The following is an 18,407-nucleotide window of genomic DNA, read 5'->3' on the forward strand; positions in this document are numbered from 1 at the left end:
CGATCAAGGAGCACTTGTTTCCTTGTTGATATGTTTAGAACAAATATACATATCAAAGCACTGGAGGTATCCACTCCATATTATCCAGCGTGGGATCTTCAGTCATTGTATTACTATTGTTTTTGGATATCTTCATTTGCATAAGACCAGCTCAGCTCTTTGCAGGTCTTCTCACCTCTTTATTAGAACCCAATCCAATTCCCACTGAATAACCTAGAGTTAGATCGAGCCCTTGGATATTAGCCAAAGTCAAGCAGGAAAACAGAAGAAGTGCAGTAGAGTATGCAGCAGAGTAGGGAAGCCAAAAATACAATCCACCAGGATCTAATGGTGGTTTCTAAATTCAGTTCATTAAATCAGGAGGATCCCATAAAACTAGCTTTTCACCCTTTCCCCTAACTATTGAAATAAAACAATGAAATTATCGCTGCTCGCTGTACCTGTTACTTAGCTCAGTAGGATTTTCCCATTCTCTGCCAAGAACAAACATAACAGCTGCCAGAATGTCAATGTGTGGTACTAAGCCATGAGCAATCATTGATTCCCAACCATCTCATCATAATCCTTGCCTCCCCACTAGAGGAGTTATTCATCGGATAACCAGAAACACCTGGGTACAAGGAATTTCCTGTTGCAATTCAGCCTTAATTTCCTCAGATAGTAAAATCCTAAGGCTCGCAAAGGTGAAAGAAACCAGCAGTCAATCAAAGTAATCACACCACCACCACCACAGCAGTGACAGTACATTCTAAATTAAATTTTAATTCCCACCTGATGGTTCACTATGAGTTACTTTTATTCAAACCATTCATCTGACCCACCTCTGTATTTCAGATGATTTGTTGGAGTCCCTCTAGTTATTAGCACCATTCCAAGTACCATAACCGCCGTCTCTGTATTTGTGATCAGAATTGAAATGGGAACCCAAGAAGGAAATTTACGTAGATATTAGCCCTGCAGCTATGATAAGACTACACTGACAATCTAACAATGTGGAGTAAGGAACAAACTATTCTTGGGCACTAAATGGGCAGAAAAAACTGTATCACCAAGGTACAAAGGTCAATCCTCCAATTAAAACATGAAATACATTGAGATAAAAGTGAGAACATTTGTTTAAGTCTGGAGAAATGAGCTCCAGTCCTGACTTAGATCATGAATAAAAATTAGTTTGGTCACATTATTCTTGTCCCTGGTAGGGTACACCATGAGAACAATCACCTAATTCCGCTGGACTTAGTCTCTGCTTAAATGAATCTCAGGATCAGGACTGAGGTGTGTTGGCAGCGCTATCTGGAGAAAGTTTGAGTGTTTCAAACCAGTGGGTTTATCCTCTCATCATCCTTTAATAAGTAATATAGTGACTCAGGTGTGTTAAAGGCCATATTGTCAAGGGGATCTCAATGTGACTTCTTGTTGTATATGCTCATAACTGTATGCATAATCATTCACATGCACAGAATTAGAAGTTGTGTTTGGAAATTTTGTCCCTAAGAAAGTTGAAAAGAACAAACACAAAACACTTTCAATAGGTCCACAGGAATTCTTGAACCAAAAATTGCTATCTCTGTTTTTTCTTTGTTGAAAATGCGAATTCTATCGAAAATAGATTATTTAGCCTACAAGATGCTTGCTAGCAGACTATGCTTTCACCATGCAAAATTTGCAGTTTTGAAAATAATTAAATCTTTTTCCTTCAATATAATTATGGAAAATGGTACAGCTGCAGACAAATTCTGGTACCTTCACAGAGATACAAGGCAATAACCCTGTCTAGCATATTAATAGATAGCTGCCAATTATTCATCAAGACAGTGAAACACCTACTCATTTTAAAGATGTTCCAAGGTCTGATATGTAACGCCAAAAGAACACACATTTTAACAAAATATATTGCAGTGCCAGCAAACCCACAGATCAATTTAATGTGGCCTTTCTGGTACAGGGGGCTTTCATGCTTATTGGGTAGAAGGCAGGTACATAAATCTTTTAACCCTATTAAAATCACATTGGACCGAAAGATGCTTGACAAGTTAGTAGCCTGCATGTGGTACCTAAAAAAAATCTCTTAAGAGATATTACAGTGTCAGGTTTTGAAGACAAATGTTTTAAAAGAGCCAATATATTTACATTTGAAAATCAACTGCTGAGCAAGTAGAATAGCAATTTTCAATCATTTGTTTGATAGCTAAATTGACTTTATATCACTTGAATGTGTCTTAGCAGTGTCAGTGCAAGGCAACTGAGATAATATTCAAATATCAAGACAAAGCAATGGGAAAGGGTGCTTCTGGAGACAAGAAGCACAGTATCATCTGAAAATATGATGTCTATCAAAACCAATGAAGAGAATGTCTGAAAACAAGACAGAGGAATCAGCAGCCTAAGGAAATAGCTTAAAATATTTTGACAACAGTAAAATTATGTTCAAAAATTAAATGAAATTCACATTGGAAAATGGAATCTGAAGCATATAGAGAGAATACATAGACACAGGTCTTTTCCACTTCTGATTTCTATTGGTTACTGCAAATTAAAAATATAGGAAGGAGAGATTCTCAGGGCCACTGTGATATAAAATATGTATCCACAGGAAATCTGTCAACCCACTATACAGGGAAGGAAGGAGAAGGGTGTCAAATGTCCTATGCCCATTTTTGCACTTTGAAGGCCTGATTTTCCATGGCCGTGCACCTTGTGCAGTCATTTACACGAGTGCACAGTGAGTGCTACCAAGGCAGAATGGTAGCACTTTAAACCCACTTAGCACACATCACTATTGGAACAAAACACATAGGCATGTTGGCTGGATCAAGATCAGCAAAAAAAAAATTTGCCTTGAAAACGAGTGCATTTCCCACAGGCCACACGTGCAACCTAGATGTTAGTGATAACATGCTGATTGCACAGGATGTGCTTGATGGGCTGTAATGCATATATACAACGGTACCGCTTGTGGATTTAGCTATTTTTTCTTATTGGTGCAGTGATATCCAGTATCAGGAGGTGAGCATCTTCACCAAACACAATGTAAAAGGGGAAAGCTTAACAGAGAGTCCGAGTTGGCAAAACAAGGAGCAACATGGTAGGAATGCTAAGCACAGCAGTATGGAAATAGTTAGGGCCTTTTTAAAGGTCAGGAGATCTTTCTCCCTTCCTCAAGCTTCTGCTCCACGTCTCTTTACTTAATAAGGCTGGGGAGCATTTTTAAGAAAAAATTAACAATTCTCTGGGTGGGTTTTTCCAGGCTTCTGGATGTTTGCAGCACACTAGGTTTGCCGCCAATGATACCTTGCCTATTTGAAAAATGTTTATCACTCGCTATTCTAAACAAATTTCAAAGCATGTGTGAGTTGCCAAGCAACAAAAGAAAGTTGGCTGCAGTTTCTTGAATATTAGCACAGCAAATTGGGCTTGTAATTGCTCAGTGTCACAGTTTACTTACTGATAATTTGGTTAATTACCTTCAAGGAAATGTCTGACACTAAGACCACAACAATCACTTTTGCTTCCACAGTACAGGATCCGATCATGGTTCCTTTCTTTTCTTCTTTCTTCCTCTCCCTCCCTGCTACCTCCCTTTTCAACCACTGTGGACAAGACCAGCCTCCTGCCTGTCACTCAGACCTGTAACCTGGGCATCACCTTTGGATATGCCTATACTGCAATTATACAATTATCTTCTGCGGTGTTTAGCTGTGGTATAGACATTCAGGTTGTAGAGTCCAGGCTCCAGCCTGAGCTCAAACGTCTACACCGGAACTAAACAGCCCCTTAGGCCAAGCCCTGTGAGCCCAAGTCAGCTGCCACAGGCCAGCCATGTGTTTTTAATTGCAGTGTAGACACAATTTGCTCAGATCTCTCTGTAGGTCCTCACATCCAGGTTATGTCTAAGTCTTGCTGATTCTTCCTTCATAACATCTCTGAGATCCAGCCTTTCCCATCCATCCACACAGCTAAAACTCTCATCCAGTCTCTCACTGTCTCTTGTCTGGACTACTGCAACATCCTTCTCTCTGTCCTTGACAAATGCAATTTTGCCGTGCTCACAAATATCCGGAATGCTGCTGCAAAGACCATTTCCTAGCCTGTCCCTTTAACAATGTCACCTCTCTCTTTCCATCCCTTCCCACCCTATCCTCTCTCACTCACTATCAGGATGTTGACTCCTGCCTCTGACTGGCCCAGCATGCAGCCTCCACTGCCCATTTGTTACATTTTCAGTCACACACTTTCATGCTTTTTCCCATGCTGCCCCTCATGCTCGGGAGATATTTTCCATAAACATCCTCAAAGCGGATTGTTCTCTTTCAAATCCCTCCTTAAAACTCTCCTTCGCCATGATGCCTACACAAAACTAGACAACAGTTAGGTTACTGGTGTGCTGAGATCATTGCCTGCCATGCTGACCAACAGAGTCTCATTGTTTTCTCATACTTCCTGCCCCCCCCCCGCCCCATCTGTCTGTATCCATCTTATATTGGCTTATACTTAGAGTGTAAGCTCTTTGGGGCAGTGGCCATCTTTTTGTTGTGTGTTTGTACAGTGCCTAGCAGAGTGGGGTCCTGATCCCTTGTCTGCTAGGTGCTGTGGGAATAATAATAATAATAATAATGTGTACATATAGCATCTAGTGCAATGTAGCCCCCTGATCACAGTGGGGGTCTCTAGGCACTACTGTAATACAAAAAAAAATAGTTTAATGAAGTGGGTGATGCACAGGATTCATGGGGGCTGGAGTCAGGCTTATCACACTCAGATACCACCAGAATCAAAATGAGAAAACTACACAAATACACAGAGCGATGCCAACTAGGGCACCAGTCTTACCCACCCCACACACCTTCACTATATATTAGTATTGCTAATTATTAGCGTTATTGTTACACCCAGAGGCTCTAACTGAGATCAGCTCACACAAGGAGTCTGTGGTAAAGCTGGAAATTGAACCCACATCTCCTGAAGCCCGGCCCAGTGCCTTAGCCACACATCCACCCTTCCTCTCACTACTAGGACCTTTTGGAACAATTTTCTTTCGGCCTTATTGTTATGCTCTGTCTCCAGCAGTATAGGAGCGAAACCACTCAGCCTCACTTTAAGTTCCTGCATCGCCAGCCTGCTCATCCGATGGCACATCATGAATGGCATTCCAAACCACACATCCCCACAACGGTCCTCTTAGTTTTAATTCAAATGGCTGAATAGTGAAGTGTCATGCACGCTATTAGTGCAACACACATTAATAATAAATATTGTTGCCTCACACAGCCTGTCCCTGCTGATAGTCCTGATGCAGCCATTTCCTATGCGCTAAAGGTGGCTACTTTTGTGTTCTCCAATACCCGTTGCTCATTGTAAAGAGGTGAAGCCAGGGGCATCCAGGACTGCTTGAAACCTTTATAAAATCAAAAAATTAATTTTAATCCCCACTAGAGGGTGCAGAGAGTCAATAAAAGTCAATCACTCTCTACTCTATCCCTGGTCTCATCTTGAAAGGCATTCTCCAAAAACAGCACGCTCCAAACTGCCTAGCTTTCCTCCTGCAAATCCCTTTTTCACATACATGTCTCTTGTAAAGCCCTACATAGAACTCCAAGATTTACTCTCTGTATTTGGGTTTGTACTATCACCCAATATATTAACAAGGCCTGAACTGTTTTCTCTGTGCCTCAAGTAGATTTTAAAACTTTCTTAGGCAGAGACCATCTCTTCCTATATGTCTGTTACAGCACGGAGCAGAGGCAACACTAGAATGACATTAATAATGCCCTTATGGAAACATCCTACATGATTTAACAGAAATTTCCTTTCTATAGATATCTGGAAACATGGACTTTAATAGGACATCACATCCTTTCTATATGATACGATGGTTCAAAAACTGTGTAGAAAAGGTATAATTCTCACTTCAATTTTGTTGGTTTTTAGAGTAATTTCTGCTTTGCAAAATTATAGTTTCATATGCCCCATTTCAGGTTTCAGAATCTCTGACCATAAACTAGGAGTTTGCCACTACTATGGACCAACTATCCAGTGTCAGCGAGCAAATTATTTAGAAGAGGGTATGATGCATGTGCAGCCTTCTCTAACATAAACACAAGACAGCATTTAAAAACAAAACCCTACCAAAACAACACCCTCCGTTGCCCAGTTCTCTCCCTGGGGAAAGGATGAGACAGAATGAATCACACCTGATTCATGTTTCACCACATAGCTTGATGCACTACTGGAAGGCACTCAAATGCTACCATCCTGAGGGGGGTAGAAGATCCTAAGCAGAACAGAATGTAATTCACCCAGGAAGCTTGCAAGAAAATCAGGAGTGCAGTAACCTATTAGTGAAAAGAGTCCTCTCTCCGTAGTCCTAACTTGTCAGTCAGAAAACAGTGCTCTAGAATATCTAAATCTGTACAGTTCTGAAGAGTTTTCAGCTCTCTAAACACAAATCAAATCCAAATAGGGACGATGAACCAAACAGGAGCATTCATTATCTTTTATGTTGTCATTTATTCTGAGACATGTAATGAATATAATAATATATACACACACACATTTTCAATAAATATTTCAAAGTACCACAATCAAAGATCATATTATCTTATTTTCACTATGAAAAATACCTGAATTCAATTTTTTTAAAAAGGACCTAGATTTATCCTAGATATAAATTTGGTGCAGGCAGCAATACTGAGAGAGGTTAAATGGAAAAGAAACCTCTTTGTTTCATATTACATTAAAAGATTAGTTTTCTTTTCCATTTAACCTTGCTCAGTATTGTGCCTCCACAGCTGTAGCTTTTTCCTCACAGAACTGACGCCTACGGGGTAAACTATACCACTCCTGATGCCTCAATATTACAGAGGCAGCCATGTTATAACTGTAATTGAGGTCTTGCTTGTGAGATGAAGACGAGAGACAATGCAATCTGCTCCACAGTAAGTAATTTGGTATGGCCCTTGAGCTACTGCTGATAGGCTTACAGCCCTAAAATGACACCATCCAGGTAAAAATCACAGGCCAAATTGCCTACTGGTGTAAACTGGTGCAGCTCCCTTATAGCTGGTGTTTCAGTGTAGGCCAGCAAAAAGACTGATCCCATATATATTCAATAAACACATTTGCTTACCTATGTTTCTAAGATCACCTTAGATTAATATAATTGAAATCATTTTTAAAATCTAATTAAACTGTAGCTATTTCTATTTATTGTATGCATTTCTGTCAGCCTGGGAAATAGTAATAGAGCAATCATATCATTTTTATTTGTCGCCAGTTGCCAGTAAACCAAACCCCAGATGCCAAATGTGAGGTGATCAAAATCTAGATCCAAAATGTGGGGGCTCCATCCCCTCTATATAGTTCCTGGTCACTTTGACATTCAGATTCTTATGCTTTGGTATAAGACTGCAGTATTTCAGTTGCAAACACTTATAGGAGACCATTTGCTTTTTGAAAAAGCTGTTTCCACTGGATTTTTTTAAATGGTGTAAATATTAGTCTTAAGTTTTGTAATGGCCAGATTTTAAGGTTAAATTTGAGCTGAAAAATGTGTTAGAAAATTACTAGTCTGAAAAAACTCAAATGCTCATTCTCATGCAAGACATATGTAATGACAATGACACCACTGTAGCTCATTTACGTACAGGACATTTTTAATCTGAATGTCTTCAAATCTATTTTAGGTACTTATTTGGCCCTCATTACCATAGCATCTGAACAATTTGCAATCTTTTATGTACCCTCACCTTCAACCCCCACTGTTACCAACACAGCACCAGGACTTTTGTCTGATAAAACTTGCAATTCATGTGGAGTTTGCAACACTTTCATTATGTGGTATTGCCAGTGAGTCCTTCTCAGTCTTTTCTTTTCTCGGGTAGGTAACCCTGTTAGGAACTAACAAGAAAACTTACAATCAGGAAGTTAGTTCAGCAGCAATAAGTACCTTTTCCCCTTTTATCTATTCACAGAACTATGTTAATTGACTGCTTACTTTCTTTTTCATTTAGGAATACAGACAATTATTTAACCCTTCCACATGTTATCTGAAGTTGATATGAGTGAGATTAATAAACTACACATGCCACCCTTTGAAACAGCCTATCAGGGCTTACAGCTAATGGAATGCAAAGTGATCTTAGGGTTCTTTAGAACTTTAAAAATTTCTAAGCCATAGGAGGTACTTTTGATGATAAAATTCTGAGCAAGGGCTAAAGAATATGCATGGCTCTCTCTCTCTTGTTTTATTCCATTTAGACTCCACCTGCTGGTTGAAACTGTTAACTTCATTTCTACACATTAAGCAAGGACATTAGCCAAAAGAAAGGAAACACATCTCATCTAAAACATACAGATCAAGGTATTATAAAGGGACTAGTGATTTTAGGTACCCAACTTGAGACACCTTACAGGGGCCCAATTTTCAAAATCAATAGTCACTTTTGAAAATCTTGGCCACGCTATTCTGGAATATTCTAAAAATCCCACCAGGCCGAGGAGGGAAAGTCCTAGTTATAAAAATAGTCATGAATTTGCTAATGAAGTCGTGAGATAGTAGTTTGAGTAACCAGATGTTTGTATCCAAAAAATAGAATGCCATCTTTTGCCAAGTACATTTTCCCCAAATGTATTACATGTAATTTCTTACTGATATATATATATATATATCAGATACATACATACAGAACACATGATATATACATATGTTAGCGATGGTAGCATGTTTATTTCAGTGTGTTGACACATAGATATATATATTTGTGGTCCACACACATGCATTTTTTACAAGATCACACATTGAAATTAATTTGTTTGCATTCAAGATCAATTTGGATTTTCTAAAATCTTTTTTTCCTTTCAAAACAGGAAGTTCAGGGGGAAAATAATCTATATCAAAGTTTAAAAAATGTTAGGCATCCAAAATGCACAAGTAGGTGAATTTGTTTGTACAAATAAGCAATTTGCATGTGCAATCGTGGTATTTTAGCATCCAGTTGCACACCCCTCATTTCTGAAAACTGGCCCTATGTTAGAAGAACATTATCATGCTAATGCTAATACAAGACTGACAACTTGAAACACACAAGTGTCAGGAAATTTAGAAGTTGATTTAAAGGTATTACCAGAGCCACAGGAACTATACACAGTGAATAATTTAATTTAGTCCTTTTTTCGTTTCAAAAAAACAGACTTCGATTTTAGGGTTACATACTCAATTATCCAATGAACACTTTACGTGAACATTTTTCAACCTATGCATTGTTTGCAAACTATTTGCCATCACTATTACTTTGAATATTATTTGTTTTTCATAATTCAAACTGTGGGATTGGTCACCACAATCACATGGGATTGTTTCTACTGTCTTCTTGGTTGATTTTCAAACCCCGAAAGAGCCTTCAAGATGGCCATGTGAGCACTTCCAGATAAATTGTCATGGTTATTCTCGTTGCTATTCACATCACTTTCTGAAAATATTCTTACAAACAAAAACTTGATCACATGCACTTGCAGAAAGCAAACAGGAGAGGCTGTATATCCGAAAGTGAATGTGAGGGGTTAATTCAAACAAGCAATCACAAATACTTTGCTGCTGCATTAACCTAGCTCCTGTACTTACACTATGCGTGACATACGCCTACTCATCCCTAATTTGACAAAGCCATGTGATAGTAAGATGTAAATTGAAAAAATATTTCTCCATCTGTCCTCAATAGCTGTTTGCACAGATTCACCATGGTGACATTCCCCTATCTTTGTAATGGGTAGAACAGCATAGGAGTAAGTCATGGAGGATGGTAGGGTCAAAACATAGGACAATGGGCAACTTTCCGTGATGATGGACAACAAACATACTGCATTGCTGAAGAGTAGCACTGTGGCTATCCCACCCAAAGCAGGACATATAAGCACACTGCTGTCGCTAAACTTGTGGGAAAATTAACACAATCGTTGGATAGCTCCATGAGAGTAAACTCTTTTAAAACACAAGTTCTGAACGGGTAACAAGGCACCAAGGCTTTTATTCAGAAATAACTGGTTGTGGTTCTTACCCTGAGCCATCTGTTTGCTGTCTGCCCACACAGCATATTTTGAATTAACAGTGCAATTTACTGGGGCCTGCTGACCAGTTAATCAGCATTGTAGAAGTTTTAGCTGGCAAGAGAGGTTGGGCGATGCAGCACAAGTGAATTACTCAGGTAGGAGATATTTCAACCCCTGCTTTTTTCTTTTTTTATTAAACTTTTCTCATTTCCATATACTGGGGTGAGGAGGGGGAATCTGCAATCACCAGACAGACATTTCATGACATCCAGATTTTTGGAGCCAGGCCACGTACAGCACCAGAGCTTTTCATATAGATCACGTCATCTCATTTCTATTTGTTAATGCAGCTCTTTCCAGTCTTTTAATATGAAGTCTTTATATAGCATTTTAGCCCTACATAGAAGACAGCTACTTAGAGGGTGACACTGTGGATATCACTTGCCAAGCTATACGGAGGTAACAGGAGTGTACAGTACTGTGATGACCTCAGGTTTCCTTTGAACCAGTTTCAAATACCTGCTGCCACCACCAAGCTTCTCACTTGGAAATTTTATCTCAGGTCACCTCTCCCCCTGCTCCTTTGTTACAAGAACTCCGTCGCCAGGAGCAGGAGTCCTCTAATAGGCATGGTAGGTGTTCAAAGGCCACTGAAGAGATCCCCATTCACTCCAGCTCCACTCCAGACTGAATTAACTAACTTGTAATTTATTATTTACAATTTACAATTATTTACAAACCTATGAATGAACTCTGGTACTGACCATCTGGCAGTGCCCACTGGCCTTTTCAAGCCCCAGAAAGTCCTATTTCATGCCTCAAGTTCACCTTTCATATGTAATAGAGTCCGATGTTCTCCTTATCTGGTCTCACCACCGCCGTCTCCACTATTCCTCCACTCCTCAACCCCCCGCAATACCATATCCAGGAAGCACCCTCCTAAATGGTGGGGTGGCAGCTGTGCCCCTCTGAGGCAGCATGACTCAGCACTGCTGTCAACCTGAACTTGTATCTAACATGCACAATTTGGACTACAATCCTTATCTCCCGATCACAAACAAGTTCACACCCCTTTAAATTAATTCTTTCCATGCCCCTTCATCTCTCCAAAGAAAAAAAATACATCAAAACATAACAAAAGAAACAAAGAATCCTCTAGGATTTGATGAATTTATGGCACTGTTTCTAATCCCACTACATTAGCCTTCAATAAGGCTCTGTGTCCTTCGTTTTCTATGCCAGTTAGTGACATTCACGTCTACAAGAAAGGTCTTGCTTCGTTTCAAGACTGGTTTGCTAAATTCATGGGATGAATTTGAAAACCTTCCAATTTCATTGCTAGCACTTTGTTGTGGCTTACTGCAATTATCTAGACTCTCTCATGAGTTATGTTCTGTCAAACATGTGATGTCCAGCACTGATGGTTTTTTTTAATTTACTATTCCTAAGAAAGGTGATCTGATTTTGCTCTTGCAGGCAAATAAATGAGTCAGTTTTAAACAATATTTTTTTATTTGAAATGAAGTAACTCAGAGCTCACTGTGCCTTAACTAAACTCAGAGGTTCTCAAAATATTACATATCAGGAACCACATTTTAATACACATTGTCTCCTGGATGCCTCCCTTTGCATTTGCAATCACTGAGACTCTCTCCTCTCCAAGGGAACCAGGTAAAATCCCTGTGGCAACTTCAGCTATAGCTTACATGGAAAATTGTCAGGAAAGTAATATATTTTAACAGTCAGTTAATAGGATTTAGCAACTGAAATAAGAAATATCAGATAGTACCATGTGATCATCCAGCTTTCCAGAGACTACCCCCAAGTGCTTGGCAGGCCACCATGGATCCATGGGCCACAATTTGGAAACCTTTGACTTAAATTATTATTAAATGCTGGCTCTTACATTCTATACTTTTTTAGCACAACATTGGAATAGTACTGAACTTTTCCCTGCCACTTTACATTCAAAAATATTTGTATAAAGCACTGATTTTCAATACATGCCAGCACACTAATCTCTCTACTATATGTGAAACCTGATTCAGGTCATGTATGTGCGACTGAACATAAGAATGATAAATATGGAATGCCCTGCAGATGGGAGACAATTCTTTATTTTTTGTGCTCTGATCTCAGTAAGAACAGGCCTCTTTTGCATTGGCCATGAGGCCAGCAATTACGCTTCCTCGTGCCAGAGTGTCAAACTCATTGTAATATTGCCACACATGTGTATAAGAACATAAGAATGGCCATATTAGGTCAGACCAATGGTCCATCTAGACCAGTATCCTGTCCTCTGACATTGGCCAATGCCGAGTGCTTCAGAGGGAATGAACAGAACAGATAGTCATCAAGTTATCCATCCCCTGCCACGCATTCTGAACTTCTGGCAAACAGAAGAAATAGCTACTATTGAATTTTCCCCTTACTATTACTAGCTCTTATATGGAGCTTTTCATCAGTTGACTTCAAAGCACTTTACAAAAGAGATCAGTATCATTGTTTCCATTTTCAGATTTATTGCCATCCTACAGAGATCTTATTGCCAGGTACGGCATTCAAAATACCCACCAGCTGCATGAGATACCTCACTGACTTTTTTTAAAATGTGTGAAATATGTCACAGTTGTTTCCAATTTTCAGGCTACAAATGGACCCACTTTTCATTTCTGCAAAATATTTTGATTGAAAATGTTTATAAAAGGTATTATCCAAGTGGTTATCACTGTTCATTTTACCAAAACACCTGGTCTTGATAGACAAAAAATACTGATAATTATTTTGATAGTTTTTTCCAGAAAATTTTCAATAAAAATGTCATGAAAATGTTGAAAAAAATGATATGCCAAATATTTAATTTGGTGGGGGACAGGAGGGAAGAGTCCCTTTTCCAAGAGAAAAACTTAGTTCAAAATGTTTTGTTTATTTCTACTCATAACTATCTACCAAGCTGGGAAAGTAATCCTCAGTGGGAAATAAGAAGGCAACAAAATGAATGTCCTCTATAACAAACTGCATCTGAACTAAATACAATATGGCAGCTGCCTCCAGTAACAGCAGGCTACTAGAAATGTAAAGTGGAGTGCACTGTAAACCAAATTGTTGCACTTAGAGATTCATAGATTTTAAGGCCAGAACCCACCATTAAGATCACCTAGTCTGATGTCCTGCATAATACAGACCACAGAATTCCACCCAGTGGTACCTTCATTAGCCCCAATAAACTGTGGCTAGAGCTAGAGTATATATCTTGGAGGAACAAACAGTCTTGATTTACAGGCTTCATACGATGGGGAAATCCATCACATCCGTTGGTGGTGGGTGGTAGATGACGTGGACTGAGGGAAGAACATAAACCGCTACTACAGACATATACTATGTGTGCTTGCCCACTCATCTCTGCATTCACCACTGGCCTCAGCTCCCAAAGGGAAGACTTGCCGATGCCGAGTTTAATCAGGCCCTGGTGGAACCTGTTTAAGAGTGGAAGAATCATGTGGTTCCACCTCAGGACAGGTGAAGTCAAAAGGCCTATCCCCTGAGGGTGGAGAGGGGTACACTCAGAAAGACCAGAAAAGGACACAGAGGTGCAGCTAGTCCAGAACCATGATAAAGAGTATCAGAGAAGTCATATGTATGGGGGTCTGATGAGTCCGTTCATTCTTCTTACCGTTGAACAACAGCAGAAGATGGAGGGAGAACATCAGGGAGCTGCTGGCTCTGCACATTGTATTTTGTGATGGCATTTGCAAATTACATTGGGGGCATTTGTACATGATATTTCAGCAGATTGTTGCAATGTAATAAAATCATATCAAGAACTCTTAAATTAGTATAACAAACATACACAAAAATGCAATGATGGCAAAATCCTTAAAGTTCAGAATCTGGATAAATATCCTAAAGTGCAGATCCTTATCTAAGTCTAGGGGGGCTTCCACCATACACAACACTTCCCCCACCACAACCATACCTCCATTGCCTTTTCTATCCCAGTGTAATGTTCCCATTTCTACCTCCTCATCCAGTGTTAAAGGGCTAGATGCCAATACCCTCAATTCAGGCTGAATAGCACCTTATTCCACAAATAGTCCACTGAAGTCAACAGGAGTATTTACAGAGTACTGGTGCTAAACTATTCATGGAGTAAGAGTTGGAGGTATGAGAGACTGTAGATTATAGACACTTTAAATTTATGAGCTGATAATAGCTCATCTTACTTAATTAGCCTCTTACAGTTTGTATGGCAACTTCCACCTTCTCTGTATGTATATATATATATATATATATCTTCTTACTGTATGTTCCATTCTATGCATCCATTGAAGTGGGCTGTAGCCCACGAAAGCTCATGCTCTAATAAATTTGTTAGTCTCTAAGGTGCCACAAGTACTCCTGTCCTTTTTTAAATTTATGTTAATGGACCTTAGAGCTCTGGATAGATGCCTTTTAGCAATATAAATCTAAATAAATACACAGCAAAATAAGCAGAGGGAATAAAGCAGAGGGTTAAGTCCTATATTTGGTTGATACTTGAGGCATTGCAGTGTTTCCCAAATTTTTGAAAGCTGCGTTTAGTCTCCCCCCACTCCCTGCCCTTCAGTCAAATTAAACCCATTGTGCCCCTCATGTGTTGTTAAAAGAAATATAAAAGGAATGGTCACTCAAGTAGATTGGAATGCATCCGATGAAGTGAGCTGTAGCTCACTTATGCTCACTTATGTACCTCACTTATGCTCACTTATGCTCAGATAAATTTGTTAGTCTCTAAGGTGCCACAAGTCCTCTTTTTCTTTTTGCGGATACAGACTAACGCAGCTGCTACTATGAAACCTGTCAAGTAGATTGGGTAGATTTTCAGAATATGATGATTTGTGTTTTGATGAGATAGTTAATGCTGACATTTAAATGAATATCAGTGGCCTTTGAGTTGCCATTGAAATAAATGGGGAAATTCATAACTCAGTGCTACTGTTTCAGGCTCTCTGCAAACTCAGGAAGACATCACTGCATCAGTTACACTCAGGTTATGTTTTAAAGGTTTTCTTCACACCCATAACAGCTAGAGACTCCCTTTAAGAAAATTGAAAGATGAAAACCTACAGAACAACTGAGATACCCATCTTCATCATCCTCCAAGCTAATCCTTGATGCCCATCCTAAGGCTAGGACTCTCCCTACACTTAAAATGCTGTTAGATTGATATCAACTCCCAACCGAAAGTCATTGCTCTGCTTTTTACATATTGGCAATATTAGTACTTATTTTTTAAACTAAAATTTGTGGGTCACAACAGCAGGTGGGGATGGGCAGAGAGAGGCACTGGGAGCATGAATTCTGTTCCGTGCTCTGCGTACTGTGTGAGGGAGCAGATGCTGCATGGATAGCATTATTAGTAACAAAGGGGATGAGATAGGTTCTGGTGTGGATAAGATGAGGAGATGGGAGGGAGGTGGTGGGTGTGGATTACAGTTAGGGCAAAGTATGCTGTATTCTTAGCCATATCTGCAAAGGCACTGCAGACAGTCTAGGGGTGTATCTGTGTTCTTATGGAAGTTAGGAGACAGAATACCTTTACAAATCTGGGCCAAGGTGCCTGGCTATGCACGATCGTGGTATTTTCTTTAACAGGGAGTCTTTGTCAAGAAAGACCTAATGTATCATTAGTGTTTGATTTACAGTAGCATTCAGAAAGTGCAGTCATATCAGGGTCTCCTTTGGCTGTGTTGTACATATATGCTAGAGTAATTAATCTGTGGAACTCATTGCCCCAAGTTATCATTGGAGGCCAAGCGCTTAGCAGGATTCAAAAAAGGACTAAATATTTATGAGACCATCCACAGTTATAATAGTAAAGATTTAAAAACTTCAACAGTTTGGAAAGGATTTAAATCCATACGCTTCAGGGCCTAAACCAATCTTTAACTGTGAGGGTTAGGAAGAAATTTTCTCTATGGGCCGCTATTAAGTGCCTTCTGCGGGGTTTCTTATATATTTGGTGCTGGCTAGTGTTGGATAAAGGACACTGGATTAGATGGACCACGAGTTGAAACCAGTATGAATGTTCTTGTGTGTCCTGGCCCAAAGAGCTTTCTGTTGGCTGGCAGGTGACATGTCTCTAATATGAGTCACTGAACCTTGCAGCTCAACCTCTGCCTCACCTTAGTCCAGCCCCCACACCACAGCACCACGGAGAGAGGGTGGGACGGCTGCCTGCATGCTATGAACCCTGTGGGCCTGCTCCTGCTCTCACAGAAGGCAGGAGAGAGGAAATGCTCTGGTAAGATAGTGGCAGCAGCAGGAGGGTAAACTGTCTCAGCAGGCTGTCAAGTGTTGGGTATCTCATGTGACAGTCAAGGGGCTCCAACTCTCCTCCCCTTAATATCGCACTGGCCACACGCAGGCAGGGCGAATTCCACTGCAGTTACTCCTCCCCATCCTCAGGGCCATTGAGGTGCCTGCTGAGCCAGCAGCCTCTTTGCTCCCTCTACAGCAGCAGCCAGGGTGTGGGAGGGAGCACAGCCAGTGGGAGGTGGGATGCAAGCATGGGCCCCCAGGTGCTCTCAGCTCACTGCACCCAAATGCCCAGCAGCCCCAATGCCTCCCGCAGGGATGTAGCTTATTGACTCCTGCAGCCATGAAGTTATCACTCCAGCAGGGTAGCATGCGGGCCTGGCAGCGCACAGAGGGGACAGGCCCTTTTGGGAGGCCTGTGCAAGGAAGGGGGAAAGGGGTTCCTTGTATACAGCCCCCCTCCCACTGCATAAAGACCTGTCACAAGCTGGAAGAGGGGTAGGTAGCAGCAGCAGCGGGGGCTAGGCAGTAGAGAGGCAGGTGGCATCGGGAGGGGGGCATGTCGCAGGCACAGACCAGAGGGAGGATGAAGGGAACTTTGCCCCGCTCCTCTCCATGCTCCTGAGCAGCCAGGCACAACTGCAGCCCTTGTGACCCTCCCTTCCCGCCAGTGCAGCACTCCTCCCCTCCTAAACACTTCCTAGGCTTCAGGACAGCAAGGAGAGAATGAGACAGAGCCACAGCCCCACCTGCCTCTCTGCGCTGACCAGCAGAGCGGGTTGGTGATGCAGTGGGGAGCAGGCTGCACCCCAGGAAGAAGAGCAGCAGCAGGCACGCTCCCCTGGCATGACAACGGGGTACACACAGACGTGTTTGCATCTCTAAGGCAGAATTCCTCTTACGAGCTGTGTGAGGAAGCAAGGGGTGTGGGGCAGTGTGGGTGGCCATAGCCGCCCGGGGCGAGGGTATGTGTATCATGTGACTGTGTGGGAGAGAATCAGAGACACTTTCTTCTAACACTGAACAAGGAACTTTATTCATATAAGGAAACATTATCCCTCAGCTTCACTGTAGCCTTTTGCTTCCAATCTCCCCAGCCTCTTTAGTAAGGAAGCCAGACACGATTGAAAGAACCAGAGCACACTGTGCTGCAGCACAAGGCGTGGGTAGCCGCAGGGAAGAGGCAGTCGTGCGGGGAATGGTGCTGAGGCACTTTGCAGTGTGCTCCACACCATGAGTGGGGGAAATCCTCTACTGTGCTCACTGCCTGGATCTGAGTGGGAGAGGTAATGAGACGTTGTCATGAAGACTGGATTGTGCATTACATACTTTTTCAGAGGATGGAGGGGAAGAGGCAGGGAGGGCCCAGGGTGCTGGGCAACGCATGCTGAGTCGGTCACAGCAGGAGGCTGGGGGAGAATCCCTGCAAAGGGAGGCACAAGGTGCTGAGTTAGGCCCTGCCCCAGGGGAAGTGGGTATATAGGACAGGTCTGCATGGGAGAGAGCAGCAAGTGTTGCTGTGCTCGCCACCCTGGGTGAGAATCAGCAGGAGATGGGGCACTGGGGCTCTGTGTTCTGCCCACAGCGTAGGTGGCAGACAGGAAGAGAAGCAGATGGAAAGGGTGCTGGTCTCTGCGGTGTGCTGCTGCACATTCTGTGGGTAGGGGAGCTGTGGAGGGAGGGAGAGAAAAAAAGGGGGATTGGGGCCTCTAGGGTTTTGCAGTATGGGTAGGGGAGCTGCAGGGGGAGGGGGAACAGGGCTATTCCACCAATTTGATGGGCTGTGCATAGGGTGTGGGGCGATGCAGGGGCAGAGGGCTCTGTACACAGGATGGGTAAAAAAGGAGGGTCCAGTCCAGGACTCTGTGCACAATGGGGAAGAGAGGAGGCTGGCGGCTCTGTGCACAGGGTGGGGGGGGGGGGAAGCAGGGGAGGTTCTGTGCACACTGGGAGGAGGCAGGAGGATACTGAGCACAGGGTGGGGGAGAGAAACGGGGGGCTCTGTGCACTGGGGGAGGGGGAAGAGGGGCTCTGCGCACAGCAGGAGGGGTAGGGGCTCTGCGCAC

The sequence above is a fragment of the Lepidochelys kempii genome, chromosome 8 (genome assembly GCF_965140265.1).
Source record: "Lepidochelys kempii isolate rLepKem1 chromosome 8, rLepKem1.hap2, whole genome shotgun sequence".
NCBI classification, from domain to species: domain Eukaryota; kingdom Metazoa; phylum Chordata; order Testudines; family Cheloniidae; genus Lepidochelys; species Lepidochelys kempii.